Source organism: Triticum dicoccoides, chromosome 2B (assembly GCF_002162155.2).
Source record: "Triticum dicoccoides isolate Atlit2015 ecotype Zavitan chromosome 2B, WEW_v2.0, whole genome shotgun sequence".
In the NCBI taxonomy this organism is placed as follows: domain Eukaryota; kingdom Viridiplantae; phylum Streptophyta; class Magnoliopsida; order Poales; family Poaceae; genus Triticum; species Triticum dicoccoides.
In genome coordinates, this window is record NC_041383.1 from 224,738,978 (window position 1) to 224,758,285 (window position 19,308).

General features: G+C 42.4%; 1 long non-coding RNA gene across 1 annotated transcript; it reads right to left on the reverse strand.

The window, feature by feature from the left end:
- Window positions 1-8,575: 8,575 nt before the first annotated feature.
- On the reverse strand, window positions 8,576-11,743 carry LOC119367593. Its single transcript, XR_005176355.1, has 5 exons — window positions 11,608-11,743; window positions 10,704-10,790; window positions 10,064-10,175; window positions 9,773-9,968; window positions 8,576-8,647 (listed from the first exon to the last, which is right to left on the reverse strand). It is a non-coding gene; the product is annotated as an uncharacterized LOC119367593 (long non-coding RNA).
- Window positions 11,744-19,308: the final 7,565 nt, after the last annotated feature.

Below are 19,308 nucleotides of genomic sequence, written 5' to 3' on the forward strand. Positions count from 1 at the left end.
CACCAAGCGGATCGAGTGCTCAAAGACCACCCTCCATGCCAAGAGCGACATCAACATCATCACTATGATGGAGAACTCCACTACGGCAAGCTCAAGTTCACCATGCTCAAGTTCTCCGGAAGCAGTGATCTCGAAGAATATCTCTCATGGGCATTGAAAGTCAACAAGATATTCCGTCTTCACAACTATGACGAGGAAAAGAATATCGCCATGGCATCTCTTGAATTTCAAGACTATGTTCTCATTTGGTGGGAACAAGTGATCGAGCGACGCCACGAGAAGGACGAGCCACCCATCATGACTTGGACACAAATGAAGGACGTCATGCGAGCCCGCTTCGTGCCCACATACTACACACGTGATATCTTCAAGAAGTTGCAACCTCTCAAGCAAGGCGCGAAGACGGTGGAAGAATACTATCAAGAAAAGGAGATCGCCATGATACGAGACAATGTCAAAGAAGATGATGAGCAAACAATGGAACGCTTCTTGAACGGCCTCAACGACCCAATATAGAATATCACCAATTTCCAACCCTACTCCAACCTTCTCTAGCTAGTTCATCAAGCGACCAAGGCGGCACGACAAGTACAAGAATATTTCAAGTATGCCAAGTACTCATCCAAGACCAACGGCTCATACAGTCAAGCTACCTCTACTACAACTTTGGCACCTCCTACTCCGACTAGAGCATCACCAAGTACTGGCGACAAGTCAAGCTACAAGCAAGGTATGCCTTCCTCAACTCGTCCTCCGATAACCAACTATAAGAACAAGACTTCTTCTTCATTGGCACCACCAGACGATCCCGTCAAGATCAGTTCTATCAAGTGGTTCACATGTGGTGGCCGTGGACACAAGTCTTTCCGATGCATCAACAAGCGAACCATGATCGCCAATGATGATGGTACGTATGACTCCATGAGTGAAGAAAAGATGGAAGCACTCGAGGATGTCGCCATGCAGTGCCAAGTGAATGAAGAAGAAGATTCTCAAGTCTATTGTGACAACGATTCAAGTCCCACTCTCGTGGTCTCCAAGGTCTTGACACTTCAACACAAACAAGACGAAGACCAAAGGTGTCACATCTTCCACACCAAGGCCGGCATCAATGGGCGCTCCGTGAAAGTCATCATCGATGGAGGAAATTGCCACAACTTGGAAAGTGAAGAGTTATGTTCCAAGCTACAATTGGTCAAGAAGAAGCATCCTCGTCCCTACAAGGTCCAATGGCTTAGCGACTCCGGTACCATTCAAGTGGAGCACATGGTGCTAGTTTCCTTCAAGATAGGCGCTTATGAGGATACCTTGGAGTGTGACGTGGTTCCTATGTCCGTGTGCCATCTTCTCCGGAAGACCCTTTCAATTCGACCTCGGCGTCATCCACAATGGGAGAACAAACCACTATAGTTTCAAGATGAAGGGAACAAAGTACGTGCTACAACCTATGTCACCAGGCCAAGTGATAGCCGACAAGAAAGCATCTACCCATCATGGAGAGACTAGTGAGAGAGTGAACCACCACAAAGTGAGTGAGCGCCACAAGCCACAATTGAGTGACTCTTTGCCAAAAGAGAAAAACTTGGTCCTCCTAGCCACAAAAAGAGAGATGAGAGAAGTGTGTGAGGACCCATCGAGTGTCATGCACTACGTCCTATTGTGCAAAGATGAGGTGGCAAAGACTAACACTCCTAATCCCCTTCCTGTAGTGTTGGCTGATTTGTTGCAGGAATTCATGGATGTCTTTCCCGATGAGCTACCTCCCGGTCTTCCTCCTCTGCGTGGCATCGAACATTCAATCGACCTCATCCCCGGCGCACCTCTTCCTAACAAGGCTCCATACCATGTCAACCCCGAAGAAACCAAGGAAATACAAAGGCAAGTCCAACATCTCATAGATCATGGAAATGTGCGTGGAAGTTTGAGTCCTTGTGTCATACCGGTAATTCTTGTGCCAAAAAGAGACGATAGCTTTTGCATGTGTTCCGATTGTAGACCTATCAATGCTATCACCGTTCGATATAGGCGTCCCATTCCACGCCTTGATGATATGCTAGATGAGTTTAGCGGTACCTCCATTTTCTCTAAAATTGATCTTAAAAGTGGCTATTATCAAATCCGCATACAAGAAGGTGATGAATGCAAAACCGCTTTCAAAACAAAATTTGGCTTGTACGAGTGGTTAGTTATGCCTATGGGTTTATCCGAAGCACCTGGTACTTTCATGAGAGTTATGGATTACGTGCTTCGCCTTTACATTGGTGTGTTTGTTGTAGTTTACTTTGAAGACATTCTTGTGTTTAGAAACTCCCTCAAGGAACATGAAGATCATCTTAGGGCGGTTTCACAAACTCTTAGAAAAGAGCGACTTTATGCCAACATGGAAAAATGCACATTTGACGTTGACAAGATTGTTTTCTTGGGATTCGTTGTGTATTCAAAGGGTGTTCATGTAGATGAGTCTGAAATTGAAGCAATTAAAACTTGGCCACAACCCACTAATTTGCAACAAGTGCGTAGTTTCCTTGGTCTAGTAGGTTTTTATCGTCGCTTTGTGAAATACTTTAGCACTACTGCCGCACCGTTGCATGCTTTGAGTAAGAAGAATGCACCCTTTGTTTGGGGACCCTTGCAATCTACCCCGTTTGATGAGCTCAAATCTTTGCATACACATGCCCCAATTCTTGCATTACCTAATTTCGACAAAAATTTTGAGGTACACTGTGATGCTAGTGGTAATGGAATTGGAGGAGATTTGATGCAAGAAAAGCGACCCATTGCATACTTCAGTGAAAAACTCTCCAGTGCTCAACTTAACTACCCCATCTATGGCAAATAATTGTATGATTTAGTGCGAGCATTGCATGTTTGGGAGCATTATCTTCACCCACATGAATTTGTCATACATAACGATCATGAGACACTTAAGTACCTAAAAGGTCAAACCAAGTTGAATAAACGGCATGCTAAATGGAGTGAATTTATTGAATCTTTTCCTTATGTGATCAAGTACATTAAGGGTAAAGAAAATGTTGTGGCGGATGCTCTTTCCCGCAAATGCATGTTAGTTACTCAACTTGAATTGAGTGTGATAGGTTTTGAACATGTTAAAGCTCTTTATGCCAAGGGTCCTTCCTTTTTGATTCCTTATGCAAAATGTCTTGCTCACACTTGTTGGGAGAAATATTATCTCAAGAATGACTGCCTTATGTGCGCTAACAAACTTTGTATACCAGAGTCTTCTCTTCATTTGTTGCTTTTGCAAGAGGCTAACGGAGGTGTACTTATGGGACATTTTTGACGCAACAAGACCTTTGCTACACTCTCCAACAAGTACTTTTGGCCAAAAATGTTCCGCGACGTCGCGCGGCTCACCAACCGATGCTCTACATGCTGCAAATCTAAGTCAAAAGCTCAATCTCATGGTTTATATATGCCACTTCCAATTCCATATCAACCATGGGAAGATATTAGTATGGATTTTGTGCTTGGTTTGCCTAGGACTCAAAATGGAAAGGATTCCATATTTGTTGTTCTAGACCAATTCTTGAAAATGGCACATTTCACCCCATGCAATAAGATAGACGATGCTTCACATGTCACAAATCTCTTTTGTAGGGAAATCTTGAGGTTACATGGAGTGCCAAGGACCATTGTGTCGGACCGCGACTTCAAGTTCCTAAGCTACTTTTGGAAGATTCTATGCGCCAAGCTCGGAATCAAGATTCTTTTCTCGTCGGCCTATCATCCACAAACCGATGTGACCAACTGGACGCTCTCCACCCTCCTACGCTTGTTGATCAAGAAGAACATTAAGGAGTGGGAGGAGTGCTTAGCCATCGCCGAGTATGCCTACAATCGAGCTCGACATTCGACTATCGGCAAGTCCCCTTTCGAAGTTGTCTATGGCTTCAACCCTTTGTCCCCATTGGACATTCTACCTTTCCCGCTATAAAAACGCACAAACATGGATGCAAGTGCAAGGGCAAGCTTCCTCAAGAAGATGCATGAAGATACAAGGGCAGCAATCGAGCATCAAGTACATCGCATCACCAACAAGCTCAACATCAACAAGACACTAATGGTATTCCAGCCGGGAGATCTCATATGGCTTCATCTTCGCAAGGACCACTTCCCCAACGAGAGCATGTCAAAACTACTACCACGAGCCGACGGACCATTCAAGGTGCTAGCACGCTACAATGACAACACTTACAATATTGACATCCCACGCGACAAGTACAACTTAAGCGACATCTTCAATGTCAAATACTTGGCCAAGTACCATGGTAATGAAGATCTTGTCCGTGCACGGATCTCTCCCAACGGAGGGGGGAGACATGATGTGGAGCATCCTTCCATCATCCCCCTGGACTCTACACCAACACATCAAGCCCCACGTGGACCCATGACAAGAGCTAGAGCACGCGCAATCGAAATCGAGGTGAACTCTTTCCTACTAGACATGCATATGGATACAAGTGGAACTTGGTTGCTACCTCACCAAAATTCTCTATGTGTCATTAGGTACGAAGAGGAGCATTCCCAATCAGCTAAGGAGCATCACCAAGGAGTAGTAGAACCACCCCAAGTCCACACAAAGGAAGGAGAAGACAAAAAAGCAGCTAGACAGGAAGTCCAAGGCGACCCCGTGCGCACAGGCCCCCGAGACCCCGTGCCCACAGACTATCCAAGGAGTTGGCGTTGCAGCACCCCACGCGCACGGGTGTGTACCACGCCCACGGGACCCCCGTGCGCACGGGCCCAACTTACCCCATGTGCACGGGCCCTACAGGATGGGCGGCTGAGATTGTGTTTTGGACCTCCTCTCCTTCCACTTAGACCCCAAGCCTATATATTCTATACCTAGGGTAATGTTTAGGGTTAGCAAAGTATTATATGAGATATTTATGAGATTTGCTCCTTTACCACTCCATTGGAGATCAAGGCCTCTTAGGAGAGGATCCACTTGTGGATTTCAAGACCTCCATCTTCGAGAAGACTACCATCATCAAGATCTCATCTCTAAGGAGTGGGAAGAACTCCACCTAGTGCTTGTTTCCTTTGAATGTTCTTGTAATCTTGTGGATCTCATGTATGCTACTCTAGTAGATGTGTGATTTGGGTTTTGTTTGAGTGCTTCTCCCTTGTGTTCTCATGTGTTCATCACTTTCACCACCTCCAAGTGTAAAAAGACCCCTTCTAGGGTTCCACCCTACAACATAACCTGAGGGGAAACAAGAGGAAACACTCAAACAACCTCGAACCAATCACACACGTGCTAGATTCATGAACACAAAGAGGTCATAAAGATCCAAAGACAACAAAGGAAAGATACAAGTAGCTAGTTCTTCTCCAAGAGGAGGTCTTGAATCCGAGATGGATCTTCTCCTAGGTGGATGGCTTGAATCCACTTGGGGGATCTTCTCCTAGATGAAGGGCTTGGCCGCCAATGGAGTAGGTATTAAGTGGATGAGCCATACTTTATCTCTCAAATGAGCTAGAACTATTGCTAACCCTAGAAAGAGGAAGGAGGAGGAGTATATATTGTCTAGGGTCACGAAAGGGTAAATGGGCTTCGGCCCGACACGCTGTACACAGACAGGTGTCAGACGTCCAACAGTTACCAGTCGTCCGGTGTCTTGCTGGTGCCGGGACATTCGGTAAGTGTCGGATTTCTGACGTTTTGGCTTTGATGGGCATCCGTCGGATTTCCGGCCGAGGTCGGGCATCCGTCGGATTTCCGGCCGAGGTTGGACATCCGGTGCGTCGGTCGTTCGGTGGGCTTCAGACTCTCGGTGTTTTGGCGCTGGTCGGTCGTTCTTGGATATCCGATGGCTTTCAGACGTCCGATAGCTGGGCGCGTCGGTCGTTCGGTACTTGTCGGTCGTCCGGCCGCTGTAGCATTCTGGGACTTGGCTAGCTAGAGTTTTGGGCGTCGGATGTCCATCAAGCCTCGGTCGTCCGGTGGCTGGGGATTTTCTGGCAGCTCCTCTTCTTGTTCCTTGTACTCGGTGTCCTCGCTGTCTTGGCCGTTGGATGTAGTTGTTCCGTGGCTTCTTTCTAAGTACCTTATCACACATAGTGTCTTCGCTTGAGGTAGTAGCCATGTCTCACATGAAGAATGTATAAGTCGGAGAGGAGCGAGTTCACCTTATCTTCAATAGCCTTTGCTTGAACTCTTGTCATTAGTCCAAGTGGTGTCGTGGGAGCCGTAGATAGGTCCATGGGGATGACCTTAGGATGCTCCGCATCATACGCTCAAATGCTTCATTCTCTTGATGCAAAGCTCTTTGCATGCCGAGAGGTGGTTCTTGGTGACGTAGTTGTTCAGGTCCTCATCTTGCTCAGTGAAGAGTGGGTTCGAAGAGGTAGTTGGCCTATCCATCATTGCAAGCAAATATGTGAGTGGAAGAAAGGAAATAACTGTACCAAATGTACCTTAACCGATGATGAGAATGGATCAATGATCACTCAATAGTGTAGCAAGGAAATAGCACAATTGGTACCGTATCTCGTCAATCTCTCACTCCTACACAAATAAAGCTTTTGGTGGAGCTTAGTGAGGATGGTGGCACAAAATTTATGCGAATGTTAGCAAGACTCAATAATGTTGAAAAAGATTCATAAATTCACAAATGTAACAAGTAGACCAATAGCAAGAAGTGGCACACGGAAACACACACACACACACACACACACGGAGAGATAAATGGGGTCGTGCAACCAAGGAATGAGCTCAAAATGTGGAATCCACGAAAAATGCTCTCGTTGCGCAACTCTAGAGAGACGCTAGCACAATTGCACAATAGGCGGATACGAGACTTGTGCACAACCTACAAAGCAAAAATGCAACAGCTTCTGTCCCAAGCATGCTATATGTATGGTGTTCCGGTGGTATGATCCAAGATTGTGGAGTATGACAATCTTAATGTAGTATGATGCTATGGTTCTCTCTTAAAAGCTCTTTGCTTATCTTTCTCTTTTGCTTAAAAGCTTATTGCTCTTTCTCTTTTGAGCTCTTTTGTTGGTCACTTATGCGAAACTTCATGAACCAAGATAGCAATTGTGTATATACGGTGACAACCTTGTGACACAAGAGTTGATATCAAGATGCTTGTACCACGATGATATGGTATGTATGCAATGGGAAACAACGATCACTAATGTGCACAGGCAACATTGTCGACAATATCAAATGGCTAGTCCGGTAGGAAAGTGACGCAAAAATGGGCTATGGGGTTGTAGCGACCCGACCTCAAATGGTCAAGCTTCTGTGTATCTGTGCCATCCCTGGATCAGCATGCTGGCACACATAGTACATCAATATATATATATATATATATATATATATATATATATATATATATCAAAGTGTAGTCACATGTATAAATAATGTAAAACTGATATATACCTCGTAAGTCTCAGCGGAAATAATCAATCGGGGGTGGAGTCCCATCAACGCCATCAGCAGGTTGAGTGTAGACTGTAACCCTATACCGTAGCTCTTACTCATTGAAGAAATATCTGCAACATGATACATTGCAGCCATGTAGGTCAGTACATTGAATGTACCGACAAGATCACTGTAAGAAAAATAGATTATAAGACTATACTATATGCAATATGGCTTTGTGGCTCTGTGTCTGAGTTTTGTTTGCGTAAAAGCTGCTTTTATTTTCCGTACCTCAAAGGAATAACATGAGTCTGTACTACAGAGTTTTCTATCTTGACATGGTTCCGCCAACCGATGTGCATAGCCCAAATCATCATAAGTTGCCCACAATCAGTCCGGTGTTGAGAGTTCCGAGATAGATCCAAGTCCAGATGCTCAAGTTGTTCGTAACTGGGAACATGGCTAATCGATTAGGTTTTAACCCTCTGCAGAGGTTTGTACACTTTACCCGCAAGATTTGATCCCTCTTTTTACATTCTCGCACTTCAGGGTGTTTGAGAACAAGACGACCAAAGCATTGTCTTTCGGAGAGTTCCCCTGACCACTATCCGGCGCTTATCCAATCCTACCGTAGTTCTACATCTGCTAGCATCGTCCCAGGCAGAGTCACAACTAAGGTCAACCAAGCCATAGCCCATAGTTACTTGCAGTTGCATAGGTAAGCTTCCGGGCATGAAATATTCTTCCGTCTCTTTGAGTCTGGGTGAAGCTTTCCGCAAGATGTCATGGCGCTTCTCCATGCATCCCGGCCATCCACTGGTTTCTCTAGGGTGCCTGTCAACCGTCCTTCACCCAGTAGTGTGTATTCAATTCTATTCTCGAGTCCTGAGGTCTTGAGGCCTTGAAGATGCAGTCCTTGCAGATTCCATCATGGAGTTGTTGTCATTAACGTAGAGTCCTCCTTCACACCACTCTCGTGCACTCATACCAAACCCCGTCTACTATAGCGTAACATTAAAACTATATAACATCCCAGGCTGGTAACAGGGAGATGGGTTCCTACCTCATGCATTCTACTCAACTACAAGATTCAATAACACTACTGGAGGAATTGTTGCAAATATGACACTAAATGCAATAAAAACATAGGTATGAAAAGCATGGTCAAAGTGAACTTGCCTGATATTACTTGATGAAGATTGTAACGCTCTCAGAAAATAACTTGATAATATCCATCACTCCGATGTAAATCTATATTAAACATGCATGGCATTCACATAAGCAAGCCTTCTACCAAGCAATTCTAACAATCATTAAAGAAATCAAAATGTAATGCATCAAATAAAATCAATAAAGAAAATCAATAATAGAAACCAAAATAAAAGTCCAAGAAGAACTTCAAAGAAAACCACGAGAAAAACTTCCAAGGAAAAGTCTAAGACTTTACTACAAACAATAAAAATAGCTTTTGACTTATATTAAACTAAAAAAATTAATAAATCTCTAAACTAATAAATTAACAGAAAAGAAAAATGAAAACAACTAACTTAACAGAAAGTATTTTTCATAAAATTTTACTAGCAAAAAGAAACACATAAAAAGCTTTTGTAAAACTCTGTTTATACCCTATGCAAGTTTTCATGCAAAACTAAAGAAAATAAAATTTTAAAATAAGAACAAAATTTTCTACTGTTTAATAAGAGAAACAAAACTAAATTTGTCAAAAGTGACAAAAAGTTAAAAACATTTTAAAAACCATAGGAAATGAAAATAACACTAAACTATGTAAAATAGTGTTGTTTTGCCTAAAACCCTAATTTAAAATAAACAAAAACTAATTTGCAAAAGTCTACTATTTAGATAAAAGATCAAGTGATCACTAGCAAAAAGAATTAATCAAAAAGCTATTTTAAATCAAAAGTTATTAGCAATCTAGTGTTTGTAACAAATCTGTTTGAATAAAAAGTTCAAAAATAATTTTCGTTGGTTTCTCTGGATAGACGAGATTTTTGTGAAATCGTAGGAAAAATAATCATCAAAATCGGAGTTTGGATCGAACGATATAAAAAAACAAAACTGAATCTAAAATTAAAAATAGAAACGAACAACAACAACAACAACAACAAAAAATCGTGCACTAGCTACGTAGCGGGCTGTAACTGGGCCTAAGGGGTGTGCGTTCTGTACTAAGCTACTCTCGGGCGTATTATAACTGAACCGCTAACACACGTACAATTAAAATAAACGGCGTACCGGTTCGATCTAATCGAAGAAAACCGATCTACAAAAACAAACCGACCTACTAAACCGATCAAATATTATTTGCACTTAACATTTCGAAAAAAACAGAGGGAGGCGCTCGTTGCTGTTGCTTACAGAGAGGTTGGCGCTCACAGGGAAGTAGGGCGCCGACGGGGTGGTGGCTCCGGACGCCGGCGGTGGAGGCGGCGATGTCCAGCGGGTGCGGGTCGTCTAGGGCGACCGATTTTTGTTGAACGTGGGGCGATGGGTCGTCGGGGACAGCGGAGATGACGAGGATGAGGTGGCGGAGCGTGCGGAGTTGGGGCGGCCTCTGTAGATGACAAATGAGAGAAAAATCATGTCAAAACAGAACGTGGGGGGTAGACTAGGCCGTTGGCCGGAGTTGGAAAAGCTAGGAGAGCTCACTGAAGTCAGAATAGACGGAGGATAGCGGCGGCTGCAGCGAGATCCGAACGGCATTTGCGGCGGCTGTGGATGGTTTTAGTACATTTCCCAAATTACAATGATAAGCACATCTCTGAAAATCAAGAATGCGGTGAGAATACAATCAAATCATGGTCACTGGTTCCACCTTTATTACCGGAGGCACGCAATTAGAATATAGAATATAAAATATCCCACTAATAAAAATATACAATAATTAGGTTGTTTTGGCGCTATTCTCGAATTGCTGATCATGCATGCTCAATAGAATTACCTAGCAACGTGTACTGTTTTTTTTTACCATTTACTCATGTACAGGGCAGAACAAAAATCTCATGATAATGTAATAAATACAGCATGCCTGCAGAGAAATTATTTTGCTCCATAAACCACTTCTAAAATACGCCCCATATTACTTAGTACATCAGGATGTTATGTTTTATACTGAAGCACAAAGCGATACCTAAAGATATACATAGGTCATATCATTGTTTGTACTGCTGGACATCCATACACATAGTTTTAACATTTTTTGTTAACTGAACAAAAAAGTCCAACAGTACTAACGTTCCTGCAATACATATATAGACTTATAGAGAGAAGTAGTCAACCGTAGCTCTACCTGTATTCGTTCTTGAGTGTGGATCAAAATTGGAGATATCAGAAAGAGGGTCTTGTCAATGCTTTCCAGTTATGACTTATGAGCCACCTATGAATTAGATACGAACAAATATGTAGGAATAGAAGATAAGTGGACAGTGGATGTACTAGAGTGGTGTATATAGTTGGTTCAATAGTAGGACACCAAAATGATTATGACGAGAAGAAATTGTCTTGGATTCTGCACAACTTCCACGAGAAGGATTTAGGCAAACTCTGAACTTCTAAGGATAGAACCTCTGAGTAAGCCAGAACCCATTGTTAACTTTCATGACAGCAGAATAAAACACAATCAAACTACAGTAACTCAGGGAAACTACTATCAGATTTCTTGCATGTGAAAATTGAGAATGTTTATTAATCCATTTATTTACAACTCACAAGCGGATGTGCATGACATGATCCTACTCCTATTGACGCATTAAGTATGCAGAGCCCATAGGCGATGTCGTTTTTCCATATGTGTGAGCCTTTCAGTTTGTGATTGGCATAACACAACTGACTTGCACAAGCACTGCTAAAAGTTAAATGCATACTTTTTATTTGATTCAAAATGCATTTCATGTCAGTGGTTAAAAACAGCTCGAAATTTTGGATAAATTTCATGTAATTTGCTTTGCACCTATTTCAGAGAATTTGATCATAAATGTAGTGCCAAACTGCCATATGGTGTTGTTTGCTGTGTTCCTACTTCGGAGAATTTGATAATATAAACATTCGTTGGAAGCATTTTTTTCTAAAGGATTTTTTGAGGCAAACAACAGAATGCTTTTAGCTTGTGATTCACCAGATAGAAATCACAAGGCAAGCTAAATCAGGTCCTTGAAGAGCTAAAATGAACAGGGGTTCAGGATTGTGGAACTCACCTTTTCCCTATAAGAAGTGAACGTTTAAAATTGTTCGCGAATAAACCTCTGAAGATGGACGACAGGCCTCAAATTTGATTGTATGAACTATTATTTCTTAAACCCGACTGTGTTTCATTGTAGTGCTTCCCTCTCCTCATACCTGAAGCATAGAGTTAAATTCTAATCACACATTACTTGCATATTAACCAGAAAGCAACACACACTAGTTGCGTATCAATCAACACAGAAGATGTACCAGGATTTTAACCTGGAAAGGAACCCAAAATTGCGACTGTCCTTCCCAGAGATAATGGATGCACAGCCAAGAATCCCGCCGTAGATTCCATCAAACAGCTGGAGGTAGCGCTAAGACGTCGGGGCAACGGGCATAGAAACGGTGTGCGTAGCGCCCATGGTCTCGCGTGATAGGTGCGGCAGGCATGTAGGTAGGCAGCAAAGCAACGGGAAGGGTAAGAGCGAAGGGGAGGAGGGGGCAGCCTTACTAAATAGTGGGCGTCGAAGCTGAGGTCCCGAGGTCGAGGATCACCGTCGATCCCAAGCCGGCAGTCGCGGGTGCGGAGACACCGGGCCGTCACACCAGATGAGGCGCGCTGGGGTCCCATGGATGTGGGGGCGCTAGGGCATGGAGGATGCCTCGTCAGCGGATGATCGGAGGGAAGATATTAGGGAAAACCAGGCGGGTTTGAGAGAGGAATCGACGAAGGGAGATGGCGGAGAGAAAAGATCTAACTTTTTTTTTTCTTTTCAACTCTACTTGGCTTCGTGATATTCGCACGGTGAAGCCGTGGAGGTACAGTCGGGCGTTGTTGGATATCCGATGGCTGTCAGACGTCTGGTTGCTGGGGCACGTCGGTCGTCCAGTGCTGTCGGTTGTCTGACCGCTATTGCATCCTGAGACTTGCGCTGGCTGGAGCTTCAAGTGTCAGACGTCCGTTAAGTCTCTGGTCATTCGGTGGCTGGGGATTTTCTGGCAACTCCTCTTCTTGTTTCTTATACTCGGTGTCCTCGCCGTCTTGGCCGTTGGATGTAGTTGTTCCATGGCTTTTCTCTAAGTACCTGGTCACACATGGGGTCTCTGCTTGAGGTTGTAGCCATGTCTCACATGAAGTATGTATAAGTTCGTAGAGGAGAGAGTTCACCTTATCTTCGATAGCCATTACTCAAGCTCTTCTCATTGGTCCAAGTTGTGTCATGGGAGACGTAGGTAGGTCCATGGGATGACCATAGAATGCTCCGCATCATCTTTCCCCCTTTGGAAAGATCCGACCTCGGATCGAGAGCCTCACCACCATGGTAGGGAGAGAGATCCTTGATATTGAAGATATTGATCATGAAGTACTTGTCGCGTGGTAAGTTGATCTTGTATGCATTGTTGTTGTAGCGCTCAAGAACCTTGAAGGGTCCGTCGGCTCGGGCTCGTAGCTTGGACTTGCGTTCGTTGGGGAAGTGTACCTTGCGAAGGTGTAGCCATACGAGATCTCCAATGTTGAATATCATGGGTTGATTGTTGACGTTGAGCTTGGTCGTGAGGCGTTGTATGGTGCTCAACGGTGTGCCTTTTATCTTCATGCATGTTCTTGAGGTAGCTCACTCATGCACTCGCGTCCATGCTGATGCACTCTTGTAGTAGTAGCGGTAAAGTGTCCAATGGGGACAATGGGTTGAGGCCATAGACAACCTCGACGGGGGACTTGCCGGTAGTAGAGTGTCTTGCTCGATTGTAGGCATACTCGGCGATGGGTAAACACTCCTCCCACTCCTTTATGTTCTTCTTGATCAGCACGCGGATGAGAGTGGATAGCGTCCGGTTTGTGACCTCCGTTTGGCCGTTGGTTTGTGAATGGTATGTGGAGGAGAACATGAGCTTGATTCCGAGCTTGGCGCATAGGGTCTTCCAAAAGTAACTTAAGAACTTGACGTCGTGATCCGAGACAATAGTCTTTGGCACGCCATGTAGGCGCAAGATTTTCCTACAAAAAAGATTTGCAACATGTGAAACATCGTCTATTTTGTATTTGCCATCTTAGAGAAATGGTCCACAACAACAAACATGGAATCCTTTCCATTTTGAGTTCTAGGCAAACCAAGCACAAAGACCATACTAATATCTAGAGACCATGGGATTGAGCTTTAAACTTAGCTTTGCGACATGTAGAGCATCGGTTCGTGAAGCATGAGATGTCACAGAACATCTTAGGCCAAAAGTAGTTCTTTGAGAGCGTAGCAAAGGTCTTGTCCCATCCGAAGTGTCCATAAGTTCTCCTCCACGAGATTCTATCAAAGGTAACAAACAAAGACAAGACTCGGGGGTACATAGTTTGTTAGCACTCATAAGATAACCATCTTTGATGTAATAGCATTCCCAAGATGTATGCATCAAACATTGGGCATAAGTAATAGCAAAAGTAGGATCATGCGCATACAAGTCTTTTATGTGCTCAAAGCCAATAACATTCAATTCAAGTTTAGTAACAAGCATGCATTTGTAGGAAAGCGGATCTGCCACAACATTCTCTTTGCCTTTGATGTACTTGATGACATAGCGAAAATACTCAATGAATTCACTCCACTTAGCATGACGCTTGTTCAACTTAGTTTGACCCTTAAGGTACTTAAGTGTTTCATGGTCGGTATGATGACAAATTCATGTGGATGAAGATAATGTTCCCACTCACGCAGAACTCGCACTAATGCATATAGCTCTTTGTCATAGATGGGATAATTGAGTTGCGCTCTAGAATTTTTTTCGCTAAAGTAAGCAATAGGGCGCTTCTCTTGCATTAACACACCTCCTATGCCATGACCGCTAGCATCGCAATGAACTTCAAAAGTTTTGTCAAAATTGGGTAATGCAAGCACATGAGCATGAGTAAGCAAATTCTTAAGTTCATTAAATGCGGCATCTTGGGATGGTCCCCAAACAAAATGTGCATTCTTCTTACTCAAGGCATGCAAGGGAGAAGCAATGGTGCTAAAACCCTTCACAAAGCGACAATAAAATCCGGCTAAGCCAAGAAAACTACGCACTTGTTGCAAGTTTGTGGGTTGGGGCCAAGTTTTAATAGCTTCGATCTTGGTGTCGTCTACATACATGCCCTTGGAAGAAACGACAAATCCTAGGAAGACAAGCTTGTCAACACCAAATTTGCATTTCTCCATGTTAGCATAGAGTCCCTCTTTGCGAAGAGTTTGCAAAACGGTTCTAAGATGGGTGCCATGATCTTTGAGAGATTTGCTAAAAACAAGTATGTCGTCAAAGTAGACCACGACAAATACACCAATGTAGGGTATAAGCACAAAATGCATGATGCGCATGAAAGTAACGGGTGCTTCGGATAAACCCATTGGCATAAGAAGCCATTCATATAACGGAAATTTTTGTTTTTGCCACTCTAGATTTTGCCAATTTTCCTTATGCCACTCTAGATTTTTGACATTTCACTTTTGCCATGCTTAGCTTTTGACAATTATCACAATTGCCATTCTGTTGCAAAAGCAAAATAATTTTATTTCATTTTTGCCACTCTTAGCTTTTGAAATGTATCACAATTGCCACTCTAAATTTTTTGCTTTTGCCACGGTAATGGCAATTGTGATAATTGTCAAAAACTAAGAGTGGCAAAAGTGAAATGTCAAAATCTAGAGTGGCATAAGGAAAATTGGCAAAATCTAGAGTGGCAAAAACAAAATTTTCCCTTCATATAAGCCAAATTTGGTCTTAAATGCAGTTTTCCATTTGTCACCTTGTATGTGAGTTTGGTAATAGCCACTTTTAAGATCAATTTTAGAGAAAATTGTGGCTCCGCTAAGCTCATCTAGCATATCATGTAAGCATGGAATAGGATATCTATAGCGAACGATGATAGCATTTATGGGTCTACAATCAGAACACATGTGAAAACTACCGTCTTTCTTAGGTACTAGTATGACCGGTACGGCACAAGGACTTAAACTTTCATGCACATTGCCCATTGTCCATGAGTTGTTGTACTTGCCTTTGTATTTCCTTGGTTTCTTTAGGGTTGACACGGTAGGGAGCTGATGCGGAGCATCCCTCAACTACTCGCACCGACACTCCATCACCACCGCAAGCACCAAGTGGACCAATGACAAGAGCACATGTGATGTCTACTACACAACCTTCTTCTTGTAGACGTCGTTGGGCTTGCAAGTGCATAGGTTTGTAGGACAGTAGCAAATTTCCCTCAAGTGGATGACCTAAGGTTTATCAATCCGTAGGAGGCGTAGGATGAAGATGGTCTCTCTCAAGCAACCCTACAACCAAATAACAAAGAGTCTCTTGTGCCCCCAACACACCCAATACAATGGTAAATTGTATAGGTGTACTAGTTCGGCGAAGAGATGGTGATACAAGTGCAATATGGATAGTAGATATAGGTTTTTGTAATCTAAAAATATAAAAACAGCAAGGTAACTAATGATAAAAGTGAGCGTAAACGGTATTGCAATGATAGGAAACAAGGCATAGGGTTCATACTTTCACTAGTGAAAGTTCTCTCAACAATAATAACATAGATAGATTGTATGACAATCCCTCAACATGCAACAAAGAGTCACTCCAAAGCCACTAATAGCCGAGAACAAACATAGAGATTATGATAGGGTACGAAACCACCTCAAAGTTATTCTTTCGGATCAATCTATTCAAGAGTTCGTACTAGAATAACACCTGAAGACACAAATCAACCAAAACCCTAATGTCACCTAGGCACTCCATTGTCACCTCAAGTATCCGTGGGCATGATTATATGATATGCATCACACAATCTCACATTCATCCAACCAACACAAAGTACTTCAAAGAGTGCCCCAAAGTTTCTACCGGAGAGTCAAGAAAACGTGTGCCAACCCCTATGCATAGGTTCATGGGCGGAACCCGCAAGTTGGTCACCAAAACATACATCAAGTGGCACGTGATATCCCATTGTCACCACAGATAAACACGGCAAGACATACATCAAATGTTCTCAAATCAAAGACTCAATGTGATAAGATAACTTCAAGAGGGAAACTCAATTCATCACAAGAGAGTAGAGGGGGAGAAACATCATAAGATCCAACTATAATAACAAAGCTCGCGATACATCAAGATCGTGCCATAGAGAGAACACGAGAGAGAGAGAGAGAGATCAAACACATAGCTACTGGTACATACCCTCAGCCCCGCAGGTGGACTAATCCTCCTCGTCATGGATAGCGCCGGGATGATGAAGATGGCCACCGGTGATGGGTTCCCCCTCCGGCAGGGTGCCAGAACGGGCTCCCAAGAGGTTTTTGGTGGCTACAGAGGCTTGCGGCAGCGGAACTCCCGGTCTATCTTCTTCGTGGATGTTTTTAGGGTACGTGGGACTATATAGGCGAAAGAAGTCGGTCGGGGGGTGCTCGAGGGGCCCACGAGACAGGGGGGCGTGCCCAATAGGGGGGCGCCCCCTATCTCCTGGGCTCCTCGAGGATCTTCTGACGTGAACTCCAAGTCTCCAGGATCATATTCTTCAAAAAAATCACGCTGCCGAAGGTTTCATTCCGTTTGGACTCCGTTTGATATTCCTTTTCCTCGAAATACTGAAACAGGCAATAAAACAACAATATGGGCTGGGCCTCCGGTTAATAGGTTAGTCCCAAAAGTAATATAAAAGTGCATAATAAAGCCCATAATCATTCAAAATAGATAATAAAATAGCATGAATGCTTCATAAATTATAGATACGTTGGAGACGTTTCAGCATCCCCAAGCTTAATTCCTACTCGTCCTCGAGTAGGTAAATGATAAAAGAAATAAGTTATGAAGTGTGAATGCTAGAAGGTGCACAAGTTTGATCAATGAAAATTTCAATCACCTTTCCTAGCATGATTATATGTCATAACAGTGGTTCATATCATTAAACTTCTCACGAACAAGTAACAAGCAATTCACATGTTAAAGCATAGACCATAAACTTTCTTGAAAACTAGCAAACTTCATTCTCAGTCATCAAACAATTGCAATTCATCTTGTTTTCAGGAATAACAAACTCCACATACTCAACTATCATATAGTCTTCTACAATTGCTAACACTCACGCAATACTAATGGTTATGGAGTTTCAATCGGACACTGAGAAAGATAGGGGCTTATAGTGTTGCCTCCCAACATATTCACCTTTGGGTGATGTCAACAATAATAGTTCATGCTAACTTACATCCAATTGGATATATATGTATATATATATATATATATATATATATATATATATATATATATATATATATATATATATATATATATATATATATATATATCAGGATCTTCCCAACACGAGGTGCTTGCCAAAGGATAAAAAGAAAAAGGGAAAGGTGAAGATCACCTTGACTCTTGCATAAAGGTAAAAGACATAAAGTAAAAGATAGGCCCTTCGCAGAGGGAAGCAGATGTTATCATGCACTTTTAGGGTTGGGTGCACAAAATCATAATGCGAATGAACGTCACTTTATATTGCACTTGCATATGGACCTTTATTATGCAGTCCGTCGCTTTTATTGCTTCCATAACAAGATCGTATAAAGCTATTTTCTTCACACCAAAATATCATACATATTTAGAGAGCAATTTTTATTGCTTGCACCGATGACAACTTACTTGAAGGATCTTACTCAATCCATAGGTAGGTATGATGGACTATCATGGCAAAACTGGGTTTAAGGATATTGGAAGCACAAGTAGTATCTATACTTGGTGCAAGGAATTTTTGGCTAGCATGAGGGGGAAAGGCAAGCTCACCATGTTTGAATGATCCATGACAATATACTTTAACTGAGATGTCGGAAAACATAACCCATTACATTGTCTTCCTTGTCCAACATCAACTCTTTAGCATGTCATACTTAATGAGTGCTCCCAATTATAAAATATGTCTACAATAGTGTATTTATATGTGAAATCTCTCTTCCTTCAATATTCTTTCATGAATTGTTCAAATGACCAATACAATGCTTGCTAACCTTCAATAAATTTACAACCTCTACTTCTTAGATGTGAAGTCATTACTCCCCATGAGATAAGCAAATGAGGCATATATAATTTCAGATTTATGACAATCAACTCATTCAACAATTTACTCATAGGATATAAGTGAAGCACACGAGTAAATGACAAACTACTCCAACAAGATATAAGTGAAGATCAATGAGTAGCTATGTAACTATGTGAAGACTCTCTCTCATTTAAGAATTTCAGATCTTGGTATTGTATTCAAACAGCAAGCAAAACAAAATAAAATAACATTGCAAGGATAGCACAACTCATGTGAAGAAGCAAAAACTTAGGCTCAACCGATACTAACCGATAGTTGTTGAAGAAGAAAGATGGGATGCCTACCGGGGCATCCCCAAGCTTAGATGCTTGAGACTTCTCGAAATATTATCTTGGGGTGCCTTGGGCATCCCCAAGCTTGAACTTTTGTGTCTCCTTAATTCCTCTCATATCATGGTTTCTCTTTTTATCAAAAGTTTCATCCACACCAAACTCAACAAGAGCTCGTGAGATAGGTTAGTATAAACCAATGCAAAACCTTATCATTTTCTACTGTAACAAATCACTAAAATTATTATTCCACATTGCATACTAAATGCCTCTGCATATTTAATACTCGTATCCTCAAATAGAATCATTAAACAAGTAAACATATGCAAACATAACAT